The sequence below is a fragment of the Rhinatrema bivittatum genome, chromosome 12 (genome assembly GCF_901001135.1).
Source record: "Rhinatrema bivittatum chromosome 12, aRhiBiv1.1, whole genome shotgun sequence".
In the NCBI taxonomy this organism is placed as follows: domain Eukaryota; kingdom Metazoa; phylum Chordata; class Amphibia; order Gymnophiona; family Rhinatrematidae; genus Rhinatrema; species Rhinatrema bivittatum.
This window is the reverse complement of record NC_042626.1, coordinates 45,543,845-45,565,722: the sequence shown is the minus strand read 5'-3', so window position 1 is coordinate 45,565,722 and position 21,878 is coordinate 45,543,845. Positions and strand designations below refer to the sequence as shown.

General features: G+C 41.4%; 1 protein-coding gene across 1 annotated transcript in view; it reads left to right on the top strand.

The window, feature by feature from the left end:
- The first annotated feature begins 562 nt into the window (after positions 1-562).
- The window catches only part of STT3A (STT3 oligosaccharyltransferase complex catalytic subunit A), a 99,647-nt gene continuing 78,331 nt past the window's right edge, over positions 563-21,878 (top strand). The window contains exon 1 of the mRNA XM_029574230.1: positions 563-709. The gene's annotated coding sequence lies outside the window, so the exon portion shown is untranslated. The remainder of the gene's footprint in view (positions 710-21,878) is intronic.

Below are 21,878 nucleotides of genomic sequence, written 5' to 3'. Positions count from 1 at the left end.
CCCCCACACTCTCATTCCCCCCTCCCAACCTGATACCTGGCTGTAGCTGCACAGTCTGAAGATTCCTTTGCTGTTGCCCTCCAATGCCCTGCTGCTGGCCTTCCCGTTCCAGGTCTGCCAACAAAAATGTGTTGCGAGGTATCCATCAACAAGGCTTGCAGCTCACTATTTGAATCCTGCTCTGATTGGCTTACTGCTGCAATATAGGGATAGGATGTGCCTGCTATGGACAGGCTTCATCGCAGCAGCAGTCAATCACTGTAACATCAGAGCACAAGTCCCGCCCAACAAGCCCCAAAAAACGCGACTGGCAGAAAAAATAGCCCAATTGAAAGCAACCAGCGAATCGGAAAAAAAAACGCGCATGACTAGGAAAAGAAGCCCAATCTCGCGGTAAATAAGCGAGGTTGGCAACACTGGAGTCGACACGTCAGTCCTCGCGCTTCAGACTACCTTAGAACGATAAGGTTCGAGATTGAGGCTGAATTCCCTGAGACTCCACCACGATGGATGGCAGTCCTATCCTATTACAGTGCCTTCTCTTCCTTCCGGGTCCGCCTCGCACCGAATGACAGACACCAATGGTAGCCAATCCTGAGATGACAGGCCTGGCGTCAGAGTGAGGTAGCTAATCCGTGGGCAGTACAGGACGAAGCCAGGGTTAGGGTGTGGAGTGGATGGAGAGAGAGATTGGAGTCGAGAGTTCTAAGTAAGTAAAGATTAAGGCTTTTGCTGAATAATTATTATCGGAAAATTAAGGTTATGGGTGTCTGAGTGGGACAGTGGAGGCCTTACATCTGCTGGTCTGTAGGGAGAGCACCTTCTCAGCGGGATGGCCTCTCCTCTCAGTTTAGAAGGTAACAGTTGCTGTTTGCAAAGTATCCTTCTTACAACCCGCTCGCGCTTGCAACGAGGTTTAAATGTAGGGTTTGCTTCCTTGTAGTCCTCAATTAAAAAACCTGAGTACTAAATTGTCTCCACGCTATCCTTTATTATGGTTTTGAAGTCTAGTTTTTCATTCTTGTACATCTGAAGGAGAGGTTTATAGGGTTTCGAAAGCTCATGTATGACCGCATCTTTTTTGTTTTGTTTTAAAGATGTGAAAACCTTTCAAACAAGTTTTAGTATTCTCCAAATCCATTAAGGGTATTAGAACTCTACACTGCATCGCTTCTTCCATTTGTGTAGGACTTCATGAGTGTCTTTCTAAATACCACCTGAAAGTTGATTGATCATAGTCCTTTTCATGGGCCAGGGAGTATATATGTAGGGGTGGAAAAAATTCTGAAAGTCTGGTCGGCCTGGTACCTAAAAATTGTAGTTAGGAGCTTTTTGCTAGCTCAGAAGAAAACACTGCTAGTCTTTGCCTGAAGAGCACGCTGCTTCACTTTTCTACCGGACCTTTTAGAGGTCCCCAACCCTGTCCTGGGGACCTAGCAGCCAGTCGGGTTTTCAGGATAATGCAAGTTTTCAATCATGCATATTGTAAATTGTGGATATCCTGAAAACCCGACTGGCTGGTGGGCCCCCAGGACTGGGTTGGGGATCACTGTCTTAAAGGATTCATGTGCTGCTCTGCTACCGGCCAAGGTCTGAAACTACATGCTTCCACCATGGGAGCCCAGGAGGAGCTTGCACATCACTATTGCTGCAGCCAGCTCAAGCCTGAAAAGAGCCCGGTCGTATGAACTATCCTTACCTTTTTAGAAGAGACAACGCTGAAGAAGAAACTGAATGTTGGGGGGGGGCTGGGCGGAGGGGTGTCAACTTCTTATTGAGGCTTACCCTCCCCCCTCAGCTGTCTTCTAGCAAGGTATCATTGGTTTCTCCAATAGAAACATAGAAATGATGGCAGAAGAAGACCAAACGGCCCATCCAGTCTGCCCAGCAAGTTTTGCACATTTTTTTTTCTTTCTCATACTTATCTGTTACTCCTGGCTCATAGTAACCTTTTGGTTCTATTTCCCTTCCACCCCCACCATTAATGTAGAGAGCAGTGTTGGAACTGCATCTAAGTGAAATATCTAGCTTAATTAGTTAGGGGTAGTAACCGCCGCAATAAGCAAGCTACACCCATGCTTATTTGTTTACCCAGACTATATAATTCAGTCCTTGTTGGTGGTTGTCTGTATATAGATCCACTTTTCTTCATTCCCCCTGCCGTTGAAGCAGAGAGCTATGCTGGATATGCATTGAAAGTGAAGTATCAGGCTTATTTGGTTTGGGGTAGTAACCGCCGTAACAAGCAAGCTACGCCCCGCTTTTTTGTGAATGCAAATCCTTTTTTCCACATTTTCTCTTGCCGTTGAAACTTAGAGCAATGTTGGAGTCGCATTAACCATGTGTATGTTTGTTGAATAAGGGTATTATCTCCAGGTAGTAGCCGTCATTCCTGCGAGCACCCACTCTTCATTCACGTCCTCTAGACGTTATGGATCCACAGTGTTTATCCTACGCCCCTTTGAAGTCCTTCACAGTTCTGGTCTTCACCACTTCCTCCGGAAGGGCATTCCAGGCATCCATCACCCTCTCCGTGAAGAAATACTTCCTGACATTGGTTCTGAGTCTTCCTCCCTGGAGCTTCAAATCGTGACCCCTGGTTCTGCTGATTTTTTTTTTTTTCTGATGGAAAAGGTTTGTCGTTGTCTTTGGATCATTAAAACCTTTCAGGTATTTGAAAGTCTGTATCATATCACCTCTGTTCCTCCTTTCCTCCAGGATGTAAATATTTAGATTCTTCAATCTCTCCTCATAAGTCATTTGATGAAGACCATCCACCTTTTTGGTCGCCCTTCTCTGGACCGCCTCCATCTTGTCTCTGTCTCTTTGGAGATATGGTCTCCAGAACTGAACACAGTACTCCAGATGAGGCCTCACCAAGGACCTGTACAAGGGGATAATTACTTCCCTTTTCTTACTCGATATTCCTCTCTCTATGCAGCCCAGCATTCTTCTGGCTTTAGCTATTGCCCTGTCACATTGTTTTGCCGACTTCAGATCATTAGACACTATCACCCCAAGGTCTCTCTCCTGCTCCGTGCACATCAGCCTTTCTCCTCCCATCGAATACAGTTCATTTGGATTTCCACTCCCCATATACATGACTCTGCACTTCTTGGCATTGAATCTCAGCTACCATATCTTCGACCACTCTTCCAGCTTCCTTAAATCCTGTCTCATTCTCTCCACTCCTTCCGGTGTGTCCACTCTGTTGCAGATCTTAATGTCGTCCGCAAAAAAGACAAACCTTACCTTCTATCCCGTCCGCAATGTAGCTCACAAAGATATTGAACAGGACAGGTCCCAACACCGATCCTTGCGGTACACCGCTTAAAACTGCTCTCTCTTCAGAGAGTTCCATTTACCATCACACATTGTCTTCTGTCCGTCAACCAGTTTGCAATCCAGGCCATCACCTCTGCACTCACTCCTAAGCTTCTCATTTTATTCACCAGTCACTTCTGCGGGACTGTATCAAAAGCTTTGCTGAAATCCAAGTAGATGACATCGAGTGCTCTTCCTTGATCCAATTCCTTGGTTACCCAGTCAAAAACGTCAATCAGATTTGTCTGACAGGATCTTCCCCTGGTGAATCCATGCTTCCTCTGGTCCAGCAATTCTCCCGACTGTAGATAGTTCACTATTCTCTTTCAACAGTGACTCCATTACTTTTCCCACCACCGAAGTGAGGCTAACTGGTCTGTAGTTACCAGCCTCTTCTCTGTTTCCACTCTTGTGAAGCGGCACCACTCCCGTTTCTAGGGATCTATTGAACAGGCCACACAGCGGACCCGCCAGCACATCTCTGAGCTCCCTCAGTATCCTGGGATGAACTTCATCAGGCCCCTTGGCTTTGTCCACTTTCAGTTTCTCCAGCTCTTCCCGTACATTTTCTACTGTAAATGGAGTTACATCCAGTCTACTCCCCTCCAGTTTCTTGTTAACTAGCGACGGTCCTTCTCCAGGGTCCTCTTGAGTGAACACAGAACTGAAGTAGTCGTTTAATATTTCTGCCATTTCTTCATCTCTCTCCACACATTGATCCTTTTCATCTTTCAATTTCACTATACCACTTTGAACTTTTCTCCTTTCACTGATGTATCTGAAAAATGTTTTGTCGCCTCTCTTTACCTCCTTGGCAATCCTCTCTTCCACTTTACTTTTTGCTGTCTTGATTAATTGCTTCGTCTCCCTCAGTTCTACTAGATATTCTTCTTTGTGCTCCTCCCTTTGGGATCTTTTATATTTCTTGAACGCTGTTCTTTTAGCCTTTATTTTGTCAGCCACCTCCTTTGAGAACCAGATAGGTTTCATTTTTCTTTTGCTTTTCTTTACTTTTCTAACATATAGATTAGTTGCCTTGGTAATTGCTCCTTTTAGATTGGTTCACTGTTGATCCACATCTCTCTCATTCTCCCAGCCTTTAGTTCTTCCTCCTGGTACTTCCCCATTTCATCAAAGTCCGTGTTTTTGAACTGCAAAACTTGAGTCTTTGTGCTTCTTTTCCGTATCCTTTTTGTGATATTAAACCATGACTCACGAGGAGGTATGAAGGGGGAAGCAGAACATATTAGCAGTTTTTATTTCTTCATTGTGTTGAAGTGACAACTGAGAAATCTCCCTAAAGCAGTGGTCCAAATCTACTAATGTATCTTTCTCATTTTGTGTACATTTCCAAATCTGGTCTCTGATATTTGTACAAATAACTATGGTCTTTATCTCCTCTCGTGTTATACTTTTAGTTCAATGTTTCAGGTTAGCAAAGAATCTGGTTTTGCTTGGATTGTATTTATCCTACAGTAATCTCATCTATCTGACACTAGATGTGCATTGTTCTTGCATACTGGCTTGCTTGTTGGATTTCATCAAGTTCACAAGACTGTAGCACTCTTTCCCCACCCCTGATGCTCCCCATCTTCCCCATTCCTCATCTTCTTTTCTTCTCCTGTTCTTTGCCCACTCCCATCCCTTGTCCTTTCTTCTTTGCTAGTCCCCATGCTTGAGATCCCTTTTCTCCACCTAAATCCCCCCCACTCAGAATAAATGATGCAAACACACAAGCAAGGTTGGGAAAACTATTTTATAGTGTTCATTTTTTTATCATTAGGTAATATGCAAAAGTATGCAAATTATATGGTGGTTTAATGTATTAAAAAATTACCAGTCTCTTTGAGGAAGAAAAAATTGTATTATGGCCCCTTAGATAAAAAGTTTGGATAACCCTTTTATAGAAATTAAACACTGGTTGGGAGGGAAAGTGGAAAGAGTAAGTAGGTTGAGGAACTGTCAATTCATTGTTTTGATAGTGTGGATGCTACGGGGCAACAAAATAGCCTTTTCTGTGAGATTCTCTTTGCTTCGTCATTTGCCTTTGGGAAGATATTTTACCTGTGTACTGGCCATAACTCTCACTTGATTATAACCAGAAATAGGAGCTTGGAACCTTTTTAATCATACTGTAGCAGGGAATATAACCACAAAGGAAGCCACGACCAAGTTTGTATATAAAAATTTAGATTTATTCTGATTATGAAAATTTAGAAAAACTGTCCTGTTTTGGATATCAGAGTATTATTAAACAAACTTGATAATAGATGCCAAGAATTTAAACAAGCCTTATCAACACAGTTGTTGCAGTTTACACAATGCATATTTTGTAATTGGCTTTGCTGGTAATATTGTCTAGGGATCTTAAAGGGTAAAATAAAGGTACCATGGAGTCATTCTAAATTCCTGTCTTCCATCTCTGCATTGCGACTTACTCTGAATCATTCTGATGGGCCAAATCAGCTTCAGGAATGTAATTGGGGAGACACTAACTATGCAGAGATGTCTTCTTCCTCCGAACTTCTAATACACGTTCAGCAGTGCTTCTTATATTTTTAGATGGCTTGAGAATGCAGTGAAGAACATGTCTATTTCTGATTGGAAGTAGGTTCAAATTCTTTATCATAAAAGGACTTCAAATATAACATCTTACATGAATAGCCAGACTATTCAACATTGACCATATCAGTCATGGCTGTGTTTGTAGTTCTTAACAAGAGATGTCCATCTGTAGTATTTTTGGTATAAGTCTAACACTTTCTTCTGCTGAAGTCAGTATATTGCCTGCTGTTCAGATTCTCATCAGTTCTAATCGATCTTTTGCTTATCACTGGTCCATTGTCAAAGTCTTCAGCCCTTTTTGTTATTAAACTGTCATTTTCAATATAACCCCTGTGATAGATGAATTTGGATAACAGTTTCAGAGGCCATATCTCACATTTCTATTTTAAGTGGAACACTGTTCTTGTGTTTGTACTCCAGGGTTTACTGCACAGGGAAAAGTTTCCTTTTAGGGCCCTCACATTGCTCTTAATGTTTAAATCTCACTGTTGTTTATGGTACATAGCACTGGAGCAATTGGTTCAGGAACCAATGAGAGAGGGAGCAATTTTAGATCTAATTCTCAGTGGAGAACAGGATTTGGTGAGAGAAGTAACGGTGGTGGGGCCGCTTAGCAATATTGATCATAATATGATCAAATTTTAATTTAATGACTGGAAGGGGGGACAGTAAGCAAATCCACAGCTCTCGTGCTAAACTTTCAAAAGGGAAACTTTGATAAAATGAGAAAAATAGTTAGAAAAAAACTGAAAGGAGTAGCTACAAAAGTAAAAAGTGTGCAAGAGGTGTGGTCAGTGTTAAAAAAAAAAAAAAAAAAAAAAAAAAAAATACTATCCTAGAAGCACAATCCAGATGTATTCCACAATTTAAGAAAGGTGGAAAGAAGGCAAAAAGATTACCGGCATGGTTAAAAGGGGAGGTGAAAAGCTATTTTAGCCAAAAGATCTTCATTCAAAAATTGGAAGAAGGATCCAACAGAAGAAAATAGGATAATGCATAAACGTTGGCAAGTTAAATGTAAGACGTTGATAAGACAGGCTAAGAGAGAATTTGAAAAGAAGTTGGCCGTAGAGGCAAAAACTCACAGTAAAAACATTTTTAAATATATCCGAAGCGGAAAGCCTGTGAGGGAGTCAGTTGGACCGTTAGATGATCGAGGGGTTAAAGGGGCACTTAGAGAAGATAAGGCCATCGAGGAAAGGTTAAATGATTTCTTTGCTTCGGTGTTTACGGAAGAGGATGTTGGGGAGGTACCCATACTGGAGAAGGTTTTCATGGGTAATGATTCAGATGGACTGAACCAAATCACGGTGAACCTAGAAGATGTGGTAGACCTGATTGACAAACTGAAGAGTAGTAAATCACCTGGACCGGATGGTATGCACCCCAGAGTTCTGAAGGAACTAAAAAATGAAATTTCAGACCTATTAGTAAAAATTTGTAACCTGTCATTAAAATCATCCATTGTACCTGAAGACTGGAGGATAGCTAATGTAACCCCCATATTTAAAAAGGGCTCCAGGGTCGATCTGGGAAACTACAGACCGGTTAGCCTGACTTCAGTGCCAGGGAAAATAGTGGAAAGTATTCTAAACATCAAAATCACAGAACATATAGAAAGACATGGTTTAATGGAACACAGACAGCATGGCTTTACCCAAGGCAAGTCTTGCCTCACAAATCTACTTCACTTTTTTTGAAGGAGTTAATAAACATGTGGATAAAGTTGAACCTGTAGATGTAGTGTTCTTGGATTTTCAGAAGGCATTTGATAAAGTTCCTCATAGAGGCTTCTAGGGAAAATAAAAAGTCATGGGATAGGTGGCGAAGTCCTTTCGTGGATTACATACTGGCTAAAAGAAAGGAAACAGAGAGTAAGATTAAATGGACAATTTTCTCAGTGGAAGGGTGTGGGCAGTGGAGTGCCTCAGGGATCTGTATTGGGACCCTTACTTTTCAATATATTTATAAATGATCTGGAAAGAAATACAAGTGAGGTAATCAAATTTGCAGATGATACAAAATTGTTCAGAGTAGTTAAATCACAAGCAGATTGTGATAAATTGCAGGAAGACCTTGTGAGGCTGGAAAATTGGGCATCAAAATGGCAGATGAAATTTAATGTGGACAAGTGCAAGGTAATGCATATAGGGAAAAATAACCCATGCTATAGTTACACAATGTTAGGTTCCATATTAGGTGCTACTACCCAAGAAAAGAGATCTAGGTGTCATAGTGGATAACACATTGAAATCATCGGTTCAGTATGCTGCGGCAGTCAAAAAAGCAAACAGAATATTGGGAATTATTAGAAAAGGAATGGTGAATAAAACGGAAAATGTCATAATGCCTCTGTATCGCTCCATGGTGAGACCACACCTTGAATACTGTGTACAATTCTGGTCGCCGCATCTAAAAAAAGATATAATTGCGATGGAGAAGGTACAGAGAAGGGTGACCAAAATGATAAAGGGAATGGAACAGCTCCCCTATGAGGAAAGACTAAAGAGGTTAGGACTTTACAGCTTGGAGAAGAGACGGCTGAGGGGGGGATATGAAAGAGGTGTTTAAAAATCATGAGAGGTCTAGAATGGGTAGATGTGAATCTGTTTTTTACTCTTTCGGATAATAGACTAGGGGCACTCCATGAAGTTAGCATGTGGCACATTTAAAACTAATCAGAGAAAGTTCTTTTTCACTCAACGCACAATTAAACTCTGGAATTTGTTGCCAGAGGATGTGGTTAGTGCAGTTAGTATAGCTGTGTTTAAAAAAGGATTGGAGGAGAAGTCCATTACCTGCTATTAATTAAGTTGACTTAGATAATAACCACTGCTATTACTAGCAACAGTCACATGGAATAGACTTAGTTTTTGGGTACTTTCCAGGTTCTTATGGCCTGGATTGGCCACTGTTGGAAACAGGATGCTGGGCTTGATGGACCCTTGGTCTGACCCAGTTTGGCATGTTCTTATGATGATCAGCAAAGTCACCACTCGGTAAGACACAGGCTAGTTGTTTGGTGGTTTCCATCACTTCTCTTTTTACACAGAATCTGCAAGGCCCCTGCGAGTTTCTGGACTTCAGAGGCCAAACCTTGCAGAAGTTGAAGCGCCTGCAAGTCAGAGGAGCTCATGGCGTTCACAATTTGTCACACCGAAATGTAGTAAGCCCTTGCGTCACTGTTTAGGCCTTTAACAGGCGACACCTGACACACCATGGAAGTAGATCTTCTCCTAGCCAACCACTTCCCCCTCTAGTTGGGCCTGCAGGTTCTGGTGGTTGGCAGGACTTCCTAGGTCTGCTGCAAAGGTGGAGTTGAAAGGCTGGTACAGTAGCTGGGCACAGGACAAGACAGGAGATAAGCAAGCAAGGCCAGAGACCGAGATCAAGGTAAGTGGAAGACAAGAGCAAGGTCCAAGCCCAGTCCGAGCTGAAGACAACAGGAATCAGGCCTGAAGGAGGATTCAATGAAACTAGGAAGAATAGAAAGACTGGGAAAGAGAAGAACAAGGACACATTCATGGACACAGGACCAGGAATATGGTCAGAAATATATGAAAGCACGCTGAGGCAAAGAGCACTTCAGAAGAACAGGAGATCTGTTATGAAGGCAAAGAGCTGGGTTTAAATCCCCTGGGTGCATAATCTCATCGGTAGGTGCTGAAAGAAGAGTTCTCACCACGGGGCCTACATAGATTCAAAGCATGCACACCTATAGATCACCAGTGCTGGCAGCACAATGGAAGCATGGCTTCAGTGTGAGTGAGACCGGCTGCAATGTGACTAACACAGCCAGCAAAATATAACAGGTATACACCAAAGCAAAAAATGAATTCAGTCTTTCCTAGATGGCTTTATCTTCCCTAAGTGCCCCTTTTAAGCCTTTGATCATCCAATACTGCAACCAAATTCCTTACAGACTTCCTGCTCGGATATATTTACCAACTTTTTATTATGAGTTTTTGCATATATGGCCAGCTTCTTTACAAATTCTCTTAGAATTTTCATATCAGTGTTTGACTAACTTGCCAAAACTTGTGCTTTTTTTTTTTTTTCCAGATGGAGCCTTCTTCCAATTTTTGATGGGGGTTTGTTTTTTTTGATAAAATAGCCTCTTTGACCTCACCTTCTAACCATGCCAGCAGTCATTTGGCCTTTTTTCCACCTTTTTTAAACACATCTGGACTGGATTTCTAAGATGGTATTTTTAAACAATGATCACGCCTGTTGTAAACTCAATCTTTTGTAGCTTCACTTTTCAGTTTTTTCTAACTATTTTCCTCATTTTATTAAAGTCTCCCTTTTGAAAGTTAAATGCTAGAGTTGGAGATTTACTTAGTCCCCATTCCAGTCATTAAGTCAGATTTGATCGCACTTAATGATCACAATTGCCAAGTAGCCACACCACCATTACCTCTCTCACAAAATCCTGCACTCCACTAAGAATTAGGTCTAAAATAGCTCCCCTTCTCAACGGTTCACAAATCAACTGTTCCATGTAGCAGTCATTTATTTTATCAATACTGGAGTAACTGCAATCTACCATTATTGCTGTGCTGCCTAATTTATTAGCTTCCCTAATCGGTTAGCATTTTGCCTTCTCTATGTTTTGGCCAGATGGATAGTTGTAAACTGCATCCACTACACTTTTTCCTATCATACACAGAATCCTTATGAATAGAAATCCTAACGTGGATTTAGTTTCCTATATGATCTTTATTCTGTTGGACTCTGCGCCATCCCCCAACAGATTCATTTATTATCACTGCAATATAATTTGAACCCTGGTATAGCAGTGTCCCATTTATTATCCTCCTTCCATCAGATCTCAGATGCCAATCATGTCTACCTCTTCATTCGGTGCTATCCATTCTAACTCTCCCATCTTACTTTTTAGACTGCTGGTATTGTCATACACTTTTAAATTGCAACTGTCAACTTATGACGGATTCTTCTATCGCAATATTTCAAAATACCATCATGTAACTCCGAAGATAGCTCTAGCCTAGTATATTTTTATATTGACAGTGAGACCTCATATATTATGGCGGGCTATTAATCCGTTTGCCCTTGAACGCCAATGTCAATGTTATGCGGTGATATAATTTCAGCTTCACCGTATCAAAATGTTATAATCATCGGTCTCTCTGACAATTGTTAGTAGTAAGTCCTTGTGTCAATGTACACCATATTATAAAGGGCAGTGAAAAAGGTGAACACTTATCGTGGCACAGTGTGCAGATGTGCAGCAGGGTTAAAGCTCTGGCGTTGGCCCGACATGGCTCGTGTTTCTGGGAACCTTCTTCAGGGGCCGCAGTATGCCAGTACTGTAATATAATAAAACTAGGTTAAGACTTGAAACAAGAAATTTTTAACACAAACTGCAAGCTGCTCGGTACCTACTTATTCCCAAAACTGCCGGTATGTTCTGCTGTGGGGCTGCAGCGATATTCGGGCAGCAGGATCTGCCATTTTAGACTACCTGTTTTGTACCTACCTCTGAGGGCGGAAACAATTAATGCTGACGTCAAACCACTTAACTCAAATGGATTAACTAAATGAGCGACGACCATTCCACAGATTCATTGAGACCAAGAGGTGATTCAGATGATAATGTAAAGATCCACCATTGTTCTCGGAAATTCAGTAATTGATTAATATTACCACCGCGGGAACTCGGCGTTATTTGTTCCAGGATTGTCCATCGGAGTTGGTCAAAAGTGTGGCCTAATGTGATACAGTGGTTAACCATAGGTGCCTCCATATTTGCGGTATTAAGGCGGCTCCGATGTTCAACCAGCCGCGTTTTAATTTTCCTGCTTGTGCATCCAACGTATGTTAATTGGCACGGACACTGTATCAAGTAAACCACCGATGTGGAATTACAGGTTGTTTCTGATCTTTTATAATAAATCTTGCCTGTGCGGGGGTGTTGCCAAGATGATCCCTCCATTGTGGTGGCACACATTCCACAACTGCCACATCCAATGTGATTACCTTGCTGAATGACTGTTTTCTGGCCAGTGATTGCTGCGTGCACTACAAAGTCCTTTAAATTTTTGCTTCGTTGGTATGCAAACAATGGGTGCTCAGAAAAAATGTGATGCAATTGCAAAACATGCCAATGTCTTTTTATGCTTTGCATAATTAAATAAGATTTATCAGTGTGTGTGAGTACACAAATGTCAGTGGTGACAGGAGCCTGAATTTTGTATTCCAACAACCCTGATCGTGGGGAGTGCCACGCTCTTTTGAAGGCTTTGTATACTGCACTGTAAGGATATCCCCTAGAAAAAAACCTCTCTGCAAGGTTACCCGCTTGAGTTTTAAAGTCGAGATCTGATGAACATAGGCGTCTAAGCCTAAAAAATTGACTGACGGGGAGGCCTTGTTTAAATGCTCTAGGGTGAAAACTATGATATCTAAGAAGATTGTTTCTTTCTGTATCTTTGCGATGAATGGAAGTGTGTAAGTGTTGATTATGAATGAAAATGGAAATATCTAAAAACGATATCTGTGTGTTGCTGTATTGTGTGGTAAATTTCAAATCACTGTCTACAGTATTTATCCAAACAAAAAATTCTTGTACTGAAAAGTTGTCTCGTCTCCAAAAAATGAGAAGATCGTCTATGTAACGGATCCAAAGAGCCACGGCGCTGAACCAATGGGAACTATATATGTGAAGTCTTTCAAGTCTATCCATGACCAAATTAGCAATTGAAGGGGCTGCTGAAGACCCCATTGCTATGCCATGGATTTGTAAGTAAAATTGGGTGTTAAATGAAAAATAATTTTTTTGAATGACTAATTTGGCTACCTCATATATGAACCAGAACGGGATTCTGGGGCCTGCCATGTTATTTTTAAGAGTTTCCTCTATGGTTAGTAGAGCTGTGACATGAGACACATTTGTGTATAATGAGACCACATCCATCGTGACTAAAGTTATGGGTTCCGTCAATACTGAATAATTCGCCAACTCTTTTAAAGCTGCTGTAGTGTCTTGAATATATGACTTCATTTTTTGAACATAAGGTTTCAAAAATTTGTTGAGAAAGATGGCTAATGGTTCCAGTAAAGACCCATTACTAGAAACTATGGGTCTCAATGGATCGGGACCAATACATCACGAAATTAACTATACATTTATCTGACTCCAAATATTATAAGAAACTAGAAAAGGATCCTACGGAGGAACTAACCCGTACCATTGAAATCCTACTGGAAGAAAAAGTGACACCATTCCTCACTCGTAAAGAACGCAATTTTTTACTCCAGCAACATCCTCGCATTCCTACATTATATGGAATACCCAAAGTTCATAAATCGTCAACTGACCCTCCTTTGAGACCCATAGTTTCTAGTAATGGGTCTTTACTGGAACCATTAGCCATCTTTCTCGACAAATTTTTGAAACCTTATGTTCAAAAAATGAAGTCATATATTCAAGACACTACAGCAGCTTTAAAAGAGTTGGCGAATTATTCAGTATTGACGGAACCCATAACTTTAGTCACGATGGATGTGGTCTCATTATACACAAATGTGTCTCATGTCACAGCTCTACTAACCATAGAGGAAACTCTTAAAAATAACATGGCAGGCTCCAGAATCCCGTTCTGGTTCATATATGAGGTAGCCAAATTAGTCATTCAAAAAAATTATTTTTCATTTAACACCCAATTTTACTTACAAATCCATGGCATAGCAATGGGGTCTTCAGCAGCCCCTTCAATTGCTAATTTGGTCATGGATAGACTTGAAAGACTTCACATATATAGTTCCCATTGGTTCAGCGCCGTGGCTCTTTGGATCCGTTACATAGACGATCTTCTCATTTTTTGGAGACGAGACAACTTTTCAGTACAAGAATTTTTTGTTTGGATAAATACTGTAGACAGTGATTTGAAATTTACCACACAATACAGCAACACACAGATATCGTTTTTAGATATTTCCATTTTCATTCATAATCAACACTTACACACTTCCATTCATCGCAAAGATACAGAAAGAAACAATCTTCTTAGATATCATAGTTTTCACCCTAGAGCATTTAAACAAGGCCTCCCCGTCAGTCAATTTTTTAGGCTTAGACGCCTATGTTCATCAGATCTCGACTTTAAAACTCAAGCGGGTAACCTTGCAGAGAGGTTTTTTTCTAGGGGATATCCTTACAGTGCAGTATACAAAGCCTTCAAAAGAGCGTGGCACTCCCCACGATCAGGGTTGTTGGAATACAAAATTCAGGCTCCTGTCACCACTGACATTTGTGTACTCACACACACTGATAAATCTTATTTAATTATGCAAAGCATAAAAAGACATTGGCATGTTTTGCAATTGCATCACATTTTTTCTGAGCACCCGTTGTTTGCATACCAACGAAGCAAAAATTTAAAGGACTTTGTAGTGCACGCAGCAATCACTGGCCAGAAAACAGTCATTCAGCAAGGTAATCACATTGGATGTGGCAGTTGTGGAATGTGTGCCACCACAATGGAGGGATCATCTTGGCAACACCCCCGCACAGGCAAGATTTATTATAAAAGATCAGAAACAACCTGTAATTCCACATCGGTGGTTTACTTGATACAGTGTCCGTGCCAATTAACATACGTTGGACGCACAAGCAGGAAAATTAAAACGCGGCTGGTTGAACATCGGAGCCGCCTTAATACCGCAAATATGGAGGCACCTATGGTTAACCACTGTATCACATTAGGCCACACTTTTGACCAACTCCGATGGACAATCCTGGAACAAATAACGCCGAGTTCCCGCGGTGGTAATATTAATCAATTACTGAATTTCCGAGAACAATGGTGGATCTTTACATTATCATCTGAATCACCTCTTGGTCTCAATGAATCTGTGGAATGGTCGTCGCTCATTTAGTTAATCCATTTGAGTTAAGTGGTTTGACGTCAGCATTAATTGTTTCCGCCCTCAGAGGTAGGTACAAAACAGGTAGTCTAAAATGGCAGATCCTGCTGCCCGAATATCGCTGCAGCCCCACAGCAGAACATACCGGCAGTTTTTGGGAATAAGTAGGTACCGAGCAGCTTGCAGTTTGTGTTAAAAATTTCTTGTTTCAAGTCTTAACCTAGTTTTATTATATTACAGTACTGGCATACTGCGGCCCCTGAAGAAGGTTCCCAGAAACACGAGCCGTGTCGGGCCAACGCCAGAGCTTTAACCCTGCTGCACATCTGCACACTGTGCCACGATAAGTGTTCACCTTTTTCACTGCCCTTTATAATATGGTGTACATTGACACAAGGACTTACTACTAACAATTGTCAGAGAGACCGATGATTATAACATTTTGATACGGTGAAGCTGAAATTATATCACCGCATAACATTGACATTGGCGTTCAAGGGCAAACGGATTAATAGCCCGCCATAATATATGAGGTCTCACTGTCAATATAAAAATATACTAGGCTAGAGCTATCTTCGGAGTTACATGATGGTATTTTGAAATATTGTGGTATTGTCATACAGACATTTCAAAAGTATGGTTTTTGTTAATATTAATAATCTGCTTATCACTTGATAGTTTTAACTCAGGTGGTTCTTTACTTATAGGCATGTGGTCTACCTCTGCTGGGATGCTCTAATTCTCTTTTTTCATTAGTACTTTTGAAGATACTTTCCTCCAAGCCATGTGCTAAGTGACTGTCTGCTTTCCCCTTTGTTCTAGTTTAAAAGCTGCTCTCTCTCCATTTTAAAGCTTAGCACCAACAGCCTGATTCCACCCTGGTTAAGGTAGAACCCATCCTTTCGGAAAAGACTCTCCCTTTCCCAAAAGGTTGCCCAGTTCCTCACAAAAACTAAAACCCTCTTCCCTGTACCATTGTCTCATCCATGCATTGAGATTCCAGAGTTCTGCCTGACTCTGGGGTCCTCCTACAGTGTCTAGCGTTTCTAGTCAATTTGAAAAAAATCGACACTAGTCCCTTCTCAGAAAATCAGAGAATGGACAGCCTCTCTACAACAGTGTTTCTTCCACCAGTTCAAGCGGACGTTCTAAGTTCCCTGGCTCTTACTTGGTGAACATGGGGTTGACAGCAGCCAGGGAAGTTATAGTTGTTCTGGTTCGTATGATGGTGGCTGTTCATGTAGTATCTCTAGCTTGCCTTCATATGAGAGTCCTAAAATAACCTCCATTCCCAATGAGACTAGTTAACTCAGACAACTTTAGTGACTGTCTTGCAAGGCATGAAAGAGAGTTCCACTGATGGTTAGACTCATGCATTTAACGGGAAGAGGCACCCCTCCCTCTATTGATCAGGTGATGTTGACAGATGCTCCCCCTGAGAGAGTGGTGGTGCACGTAGGGGCCTCTTCCAAACTCAAGAGTCTTGGTCGGTAGTGGAAATCAACTTGTTGGAGCTTCGAGCTATCAGACACGCCTTCTCCTGAGGTGGGGAGGAGGCGGAGAAAGTTATTCAAACTGACAACCAATATGTTGTCAAGCGAGGAGACACAGGATCATGGACTCTGTCAAGCGACCTACCTTCCAGGGATAACCAGAACATTAGCAGATCCTCTCAGCGTGGTCCCTGCATCAGTCAACAGCAGGCTATTTTGACCTTTAGGGACATTCCTTGCTCAATCTCTCTGCATCTGAGGAAAACAAAAAAGTGGAAAGATTTTGTTCCATTCTTCTAAGCAGATGCAAGTCCTCTTGGTATGTTTTTCTGTTCACCTGGAAGGTAGATCTCATGTATGCTTTTTCATCTGTTCTGCTGACAGCCAGCATTGTACAAAATGTGCTTAAAGACCAGGCCCAACTGATATTTCTTGCACCATCATGGACCTGGCAAGTCTGGTTCCTAGTACAACTGGCCATCAGCCCCCATTAGCCTCTCTAGGGCAATGATGGCAAACTCCAGTCCTTGAGTTTCACAAACAGGCCATATTTTCAGGATATGCATGAGATAGATTTGCATACAGTGGAGGCAGTGCATGCACATCTTTCTCATGCATATTCATTGTGGATATCCTGAAAACCTGGCCTGTTTGTGGCACTCGAGGACTGGAGTTCGCCATCACTGATCTAGGGGCTGATCCATCTTTATTGACTGAAGAAGAGGATTGTCTGTATCATCCAGATCTCTTCTCTTTCAACCTGACAGCATGGATGTCGAGCACTTTCAGATATCAACCAGGAAGGGCTTAAAACTTTAAATGGAAACTGTTCTCATCTAATTGACATCAAAGCTCCTACTGGACCTGTTTGCATGCAAAGCTTGGGAGCTGCTTAAGAATATATTTTACATGATGATTTATAGACCACCTGTACCTAGGCCAGTGATGGTGGACCCCAGTACTCGAGGGCCATAGACAGGCCAAATTTTCAGGATATTCACAATGAATATGCATGAGAGAGATTTGCCTACAATGGTAGTGCATTCTCCAGAGGAATCCCTTTATAGATCAGAGAGGTGAAGAAGTGAGCTTAATCTGGTTTGAGTTCCTTCTGGATGTTTCCTCTCCAGTCCAGCAGAGGTCTCTGTCTCAGTTGCCACCATAATCATTGGAGTCATGGCTTAATGTTCCCCTGTGGTGAAGAGATGAGATGGCATCCCAGGGATTCCATCTGATCCCTTTCCATACATATATATCAATTAACTCAATCGATTAACCAACGAGTCCAATATAGAATATACCTGAATACGTTAGGTTATTGAGATTTTTCCAATATATGTAAGTAGTACCGATTCTTAAATGTATTCATAGGTGAGTGATTCTCATACCATCCCGCTAGCTTATTGGCATATCTGCTCTCAAGCCGCATTAGGGATCATCTTTAATCATTGGTCACTATTTTACCCATGTATTTATGTTTCAAATTATTTTACTTTTTTTGTTCTTTTTTCTTTAAATAAAAATTGTACTTCCCTTATGAAGCTCAATGTCCATGGAGGGTGATGCCCTTCCGATTATTTTAAATGCAGTCCAGAGTACAGTTCGACGTGCACGTTTCGCGTCCTGTGCTGCTTCAGGAACCTATCTGGCTGTATTCGCGTGTGCCAAATTTCCTTCGGTTACACTTCAATATCTGAAAGAATAAATGTTAAGTCTAACTGGAATCCCCCACCACCTGGGGATCCCGCGATAAACACATTTCAGGAGTTGGTCATCCGTGAAGTTGAGAAACTCGAGAAAACAAAAAATCACATGTACTTTAATATGTCAACAACTGAGAAATCAGCATTATTTCAACTACAAAAATGCACGGACATAGTTATAAAACCCGCGGATAAAGGTGGTGCGATAGTAGTTTTGAGTAGTGAGGATTATAAACAGGAGGCACTGCGACAGGTGTCTAACACCTCTTTTTATAAATCTTTAACCACGGACCCAACTTCACAAATACAGGAAGAAATCAAAGACCTTATAGAATCAAGTTATGATCAAGGTTTCTTAACTCGTACTGAGAGAGATTTTTTGATCAAAAAGCATCTGCGCATTCCTGTACTGTACATGGTCCCAAAAATACATAAAACATTAGATCATCCACCAGGACGTCCAATAGTGTCTGCCAATGATTCGGTTATGGAACCCATCTCCATATTTCTCGATAAAATTCTTCAACCATATGTTTCAGAAGCACCCTCGTATGTCAAGGATAGTTCGCAAATATTACAGTATTTGGAGACGCTTGAAATTCCAGATCACAGCCTTTTGGTGACTCTAGACATCGAGTCTTTATATACAGTTATACCACAAGACCTGGCAGTAAAAGCAGTGGTTGAAAAATTGAATATACGTCCAACGCCTCAGCGCATCCCTACAGAATTCATTAGTTCACTACTCACATTGGCCCTCTCGAAAAATTATTTTACATTTGAAGGACAATTCTTCCTCCAAATACGCGGGACTGCTATGGGAGCAGCCATGGCCCCAGCATAGCGAATATTTTTGTGGCTTCCTTTGAAGCCCAGTACATTTCAAATAATCCATGGGAAAAAGATATGATCTGCTGGAAGAGATATATCGATGATGTCCTAGTGATATGGCAGGGCACAGAATCAGCACTACTTGATTTTTTTAAGTGGTTAAATGCGCTTGATTCATGTTTAAAATTTACGATTAATTATCATTCACAACAGATAGCCTATCTGGATATTCTTATTATTAAACAGAACACCAGACTGAGCACTAGTATCTATCGCAAAGCAAATGAACGAAACAATCTTTTGAAATTCGACAGCTTCCATCCAACAGCATTGAAGAAAAACTTACCAGTGGGACAATTTATAAGATTGCGACGCTTATGCACTGATAGACAAGATTTTAAGATTCAAGCCCAGAGGATGGCAGACAGATTTCTGCAAAAAGGATATCCTGTTTCTGATGTTAAATGAGCATACAAGCGTGCTCTCTATGCTAATAGGGATTATTTATTTCTTAAAAATACGTCAACAAATGCACCATCACGCCAAACGATGGTATTGAGACATACAGTAAAATCAGTTGAGATCAGTTACGTTATTCGCCAACATTGGAAAATACTTCAACAAATACATCCTGAATTTACAGCTCCTATTCGATTTGCATATAGCAGGGGTCCCAATGTAAAAAATCATATTGTACGTGCTAGTATGTATCAGCCACCTACACTATTGAAATTTCCTGATTGCACAGGTTGCAATTTATGCGTTTTGAAATCTACGAAAACATCGATCTCCCTACAAGGTGAACGCCAAGTTACATTTATTGAGGGAAACATCCTGCCAAATTAGCTTTGTAATTTATATAATATTCTGCCCCTGCGAGCTCAAGTACATAGGCATGACAAAGCGTCAATTAAGGACAAGATTAACTGAGCATAAGAGTTGTCTGAAAACAGGGAAAATGGAAGCGCCGCTGGTCTCATTTTGCTGAACATCAGCATAATTTCACTGATCTAAGATGGTCAGTGCTTGAACATATACCTGCACATTGGCGCGGAGGCGATCGTGTAAAACATCTGAGAATCCAGGAACAGCGATGGATATTTCAATTGAATACAGTTCATCCGTATGGCCTCAATCGTGAGATAGAATGGATGCAGTGCATATGATTCACGTGCGATAATCACAATCAGCTAATACTTTGAGACATGCGCAAACGCTAAGTGAAGTCAGAGTGAATTAGGTGGAATCAGTAGGTGAATAATCAGCTGAATCCAAATGAAGCGCATGCGTTTAAAAGCAGCATTTCTAGAGCCTCCGCTCCACAGGAGAAATCTCTCCCGGACTGCGACGAAGTAATGTTCACGTTCGCGAGGCAGTAAGTGCAGATGAATACTCAAGAAAGGAAAATATAATCTCAACAGAATGGTTTGTGATAAACATTTATTCTTTCAGATATTGAAGTGTAACCAAAGGAAATTTGGCACACGCGAATACAGCCAGATAGGTTCCTGAAGCAGCACAGGACGCGAAACGTGCACGTCGAACTGTACTCTGGACTGCATTTAAAATAATCGGAAGGGCATCACCCTCCATGGACATTGAGCTTCATAAGGGAAGTACAATTTTTATTTAAAGAAAAAAGAACAAAAAAAGTAAAATAATTTGAAACATAAATACATGGGTAAAATAGTGACCAATGATTAAAGATGATCCCTAATGCGGCTTGAGAGCAGATATGCCAATAAGCTAGCGGGATGGTATGAGAGTCACTCACCTATGAATACATTTAAGAATCGGTACTACTTACATATATTGGAAAAATCTCAATAACCTAACGTATTCAGGTATATTCCCTTTCCATACATGCCATAGCGTACCTCCCCTCTGGAGGGTCTCTGCTACTCCATATTCTTGGATAAGTTGGTAAAGAATAGATATCAGTGTCAGGGTGGAAAATGACCCGAGAATGGATGTCTTCAGACTACTTCAGTTTCTGCAGCCTTCAGCAGGTTCAGCAGCTATCCTGCTTTAACAAGCTTTTCCAGGACCTTCAGATGAGGATGTAGCAAACACTTCCATTATACTTCCCAGTGGCCCAGAAGATGGACTTAAATATAGAGTATAGGCTGCCCTGGATTGGGGGGGGGGGGGGAATCCAAATACTGCACCATTTGAATCCTTGTTTAAAGTGTGCTAAGCATACTTGTAACCATGCTGATCATATTTGGGGAAGGTCCTAAAGGTGTTAGAAACGTTTGGCAAAAAGGACGTCCAGAGTTCTATACTGATTACAGCTCACCAGCTCTCTTTATAGTGCAGTATCTGCCTGAATGTGTAAGGGAAGCTAAAGCCCTTGACAGTCATCAGACCCAGAGCAGGCTGTCATTTTGTTGGTCTGTGGAAGATGCAAAGAAGCATCTTATCCATTCTGTTTATGAAGCTTTTGATACTGCAGGTAGAACGTCAGTTGCTGCTATAGGGGCCTGGAGACCTGCATGGCTATGAGTTGTGCCTTACCGATACCCTTCATTTTGGCTATGAGGTAGTGCCTCCAAGAAGACATGCATGATTATTTCGCAGATGTGTCCTGTACAAGGGGTCAACATGTTCAGGAAATAAAGTTAGAGATGGCGGCTCTGATTAAGAAGCATCAATCCACCTTATTGTCAGTTGCAGCAGGGGACCAACCACTTCCTACTAGGTGCCAGTACTTCACTTAAAAGTAGTCATGCCTTCAAAGATGTCCCTTCAGTATCATGAAGCTCTGACCTCTCTACAGAAACAGTTTCCTACTTAAGTCTGATACCAGTTTTTGGCAGTTCTAAGGCATCTCTCCTCCAGTAGGTACCACTTGCACTTCTCTTGTTCTCTTCCTCCAACCCAGTGGATTTCAGTCTTCAGATCTGTCTCAATCTGCCCAACAGCAGTTGGAAGTGGCATCTCTTCTCCTGCAGAAGTGTGGCCAGGGATTCTGTTCTTGGCATTTTCTAAATCATAAAAAATCAGGAGGATTGAGGACTATACTGGGTTTGCAAAGGCCAAAAAGCTGCTGGTTCAGATGAAATTCCACTGG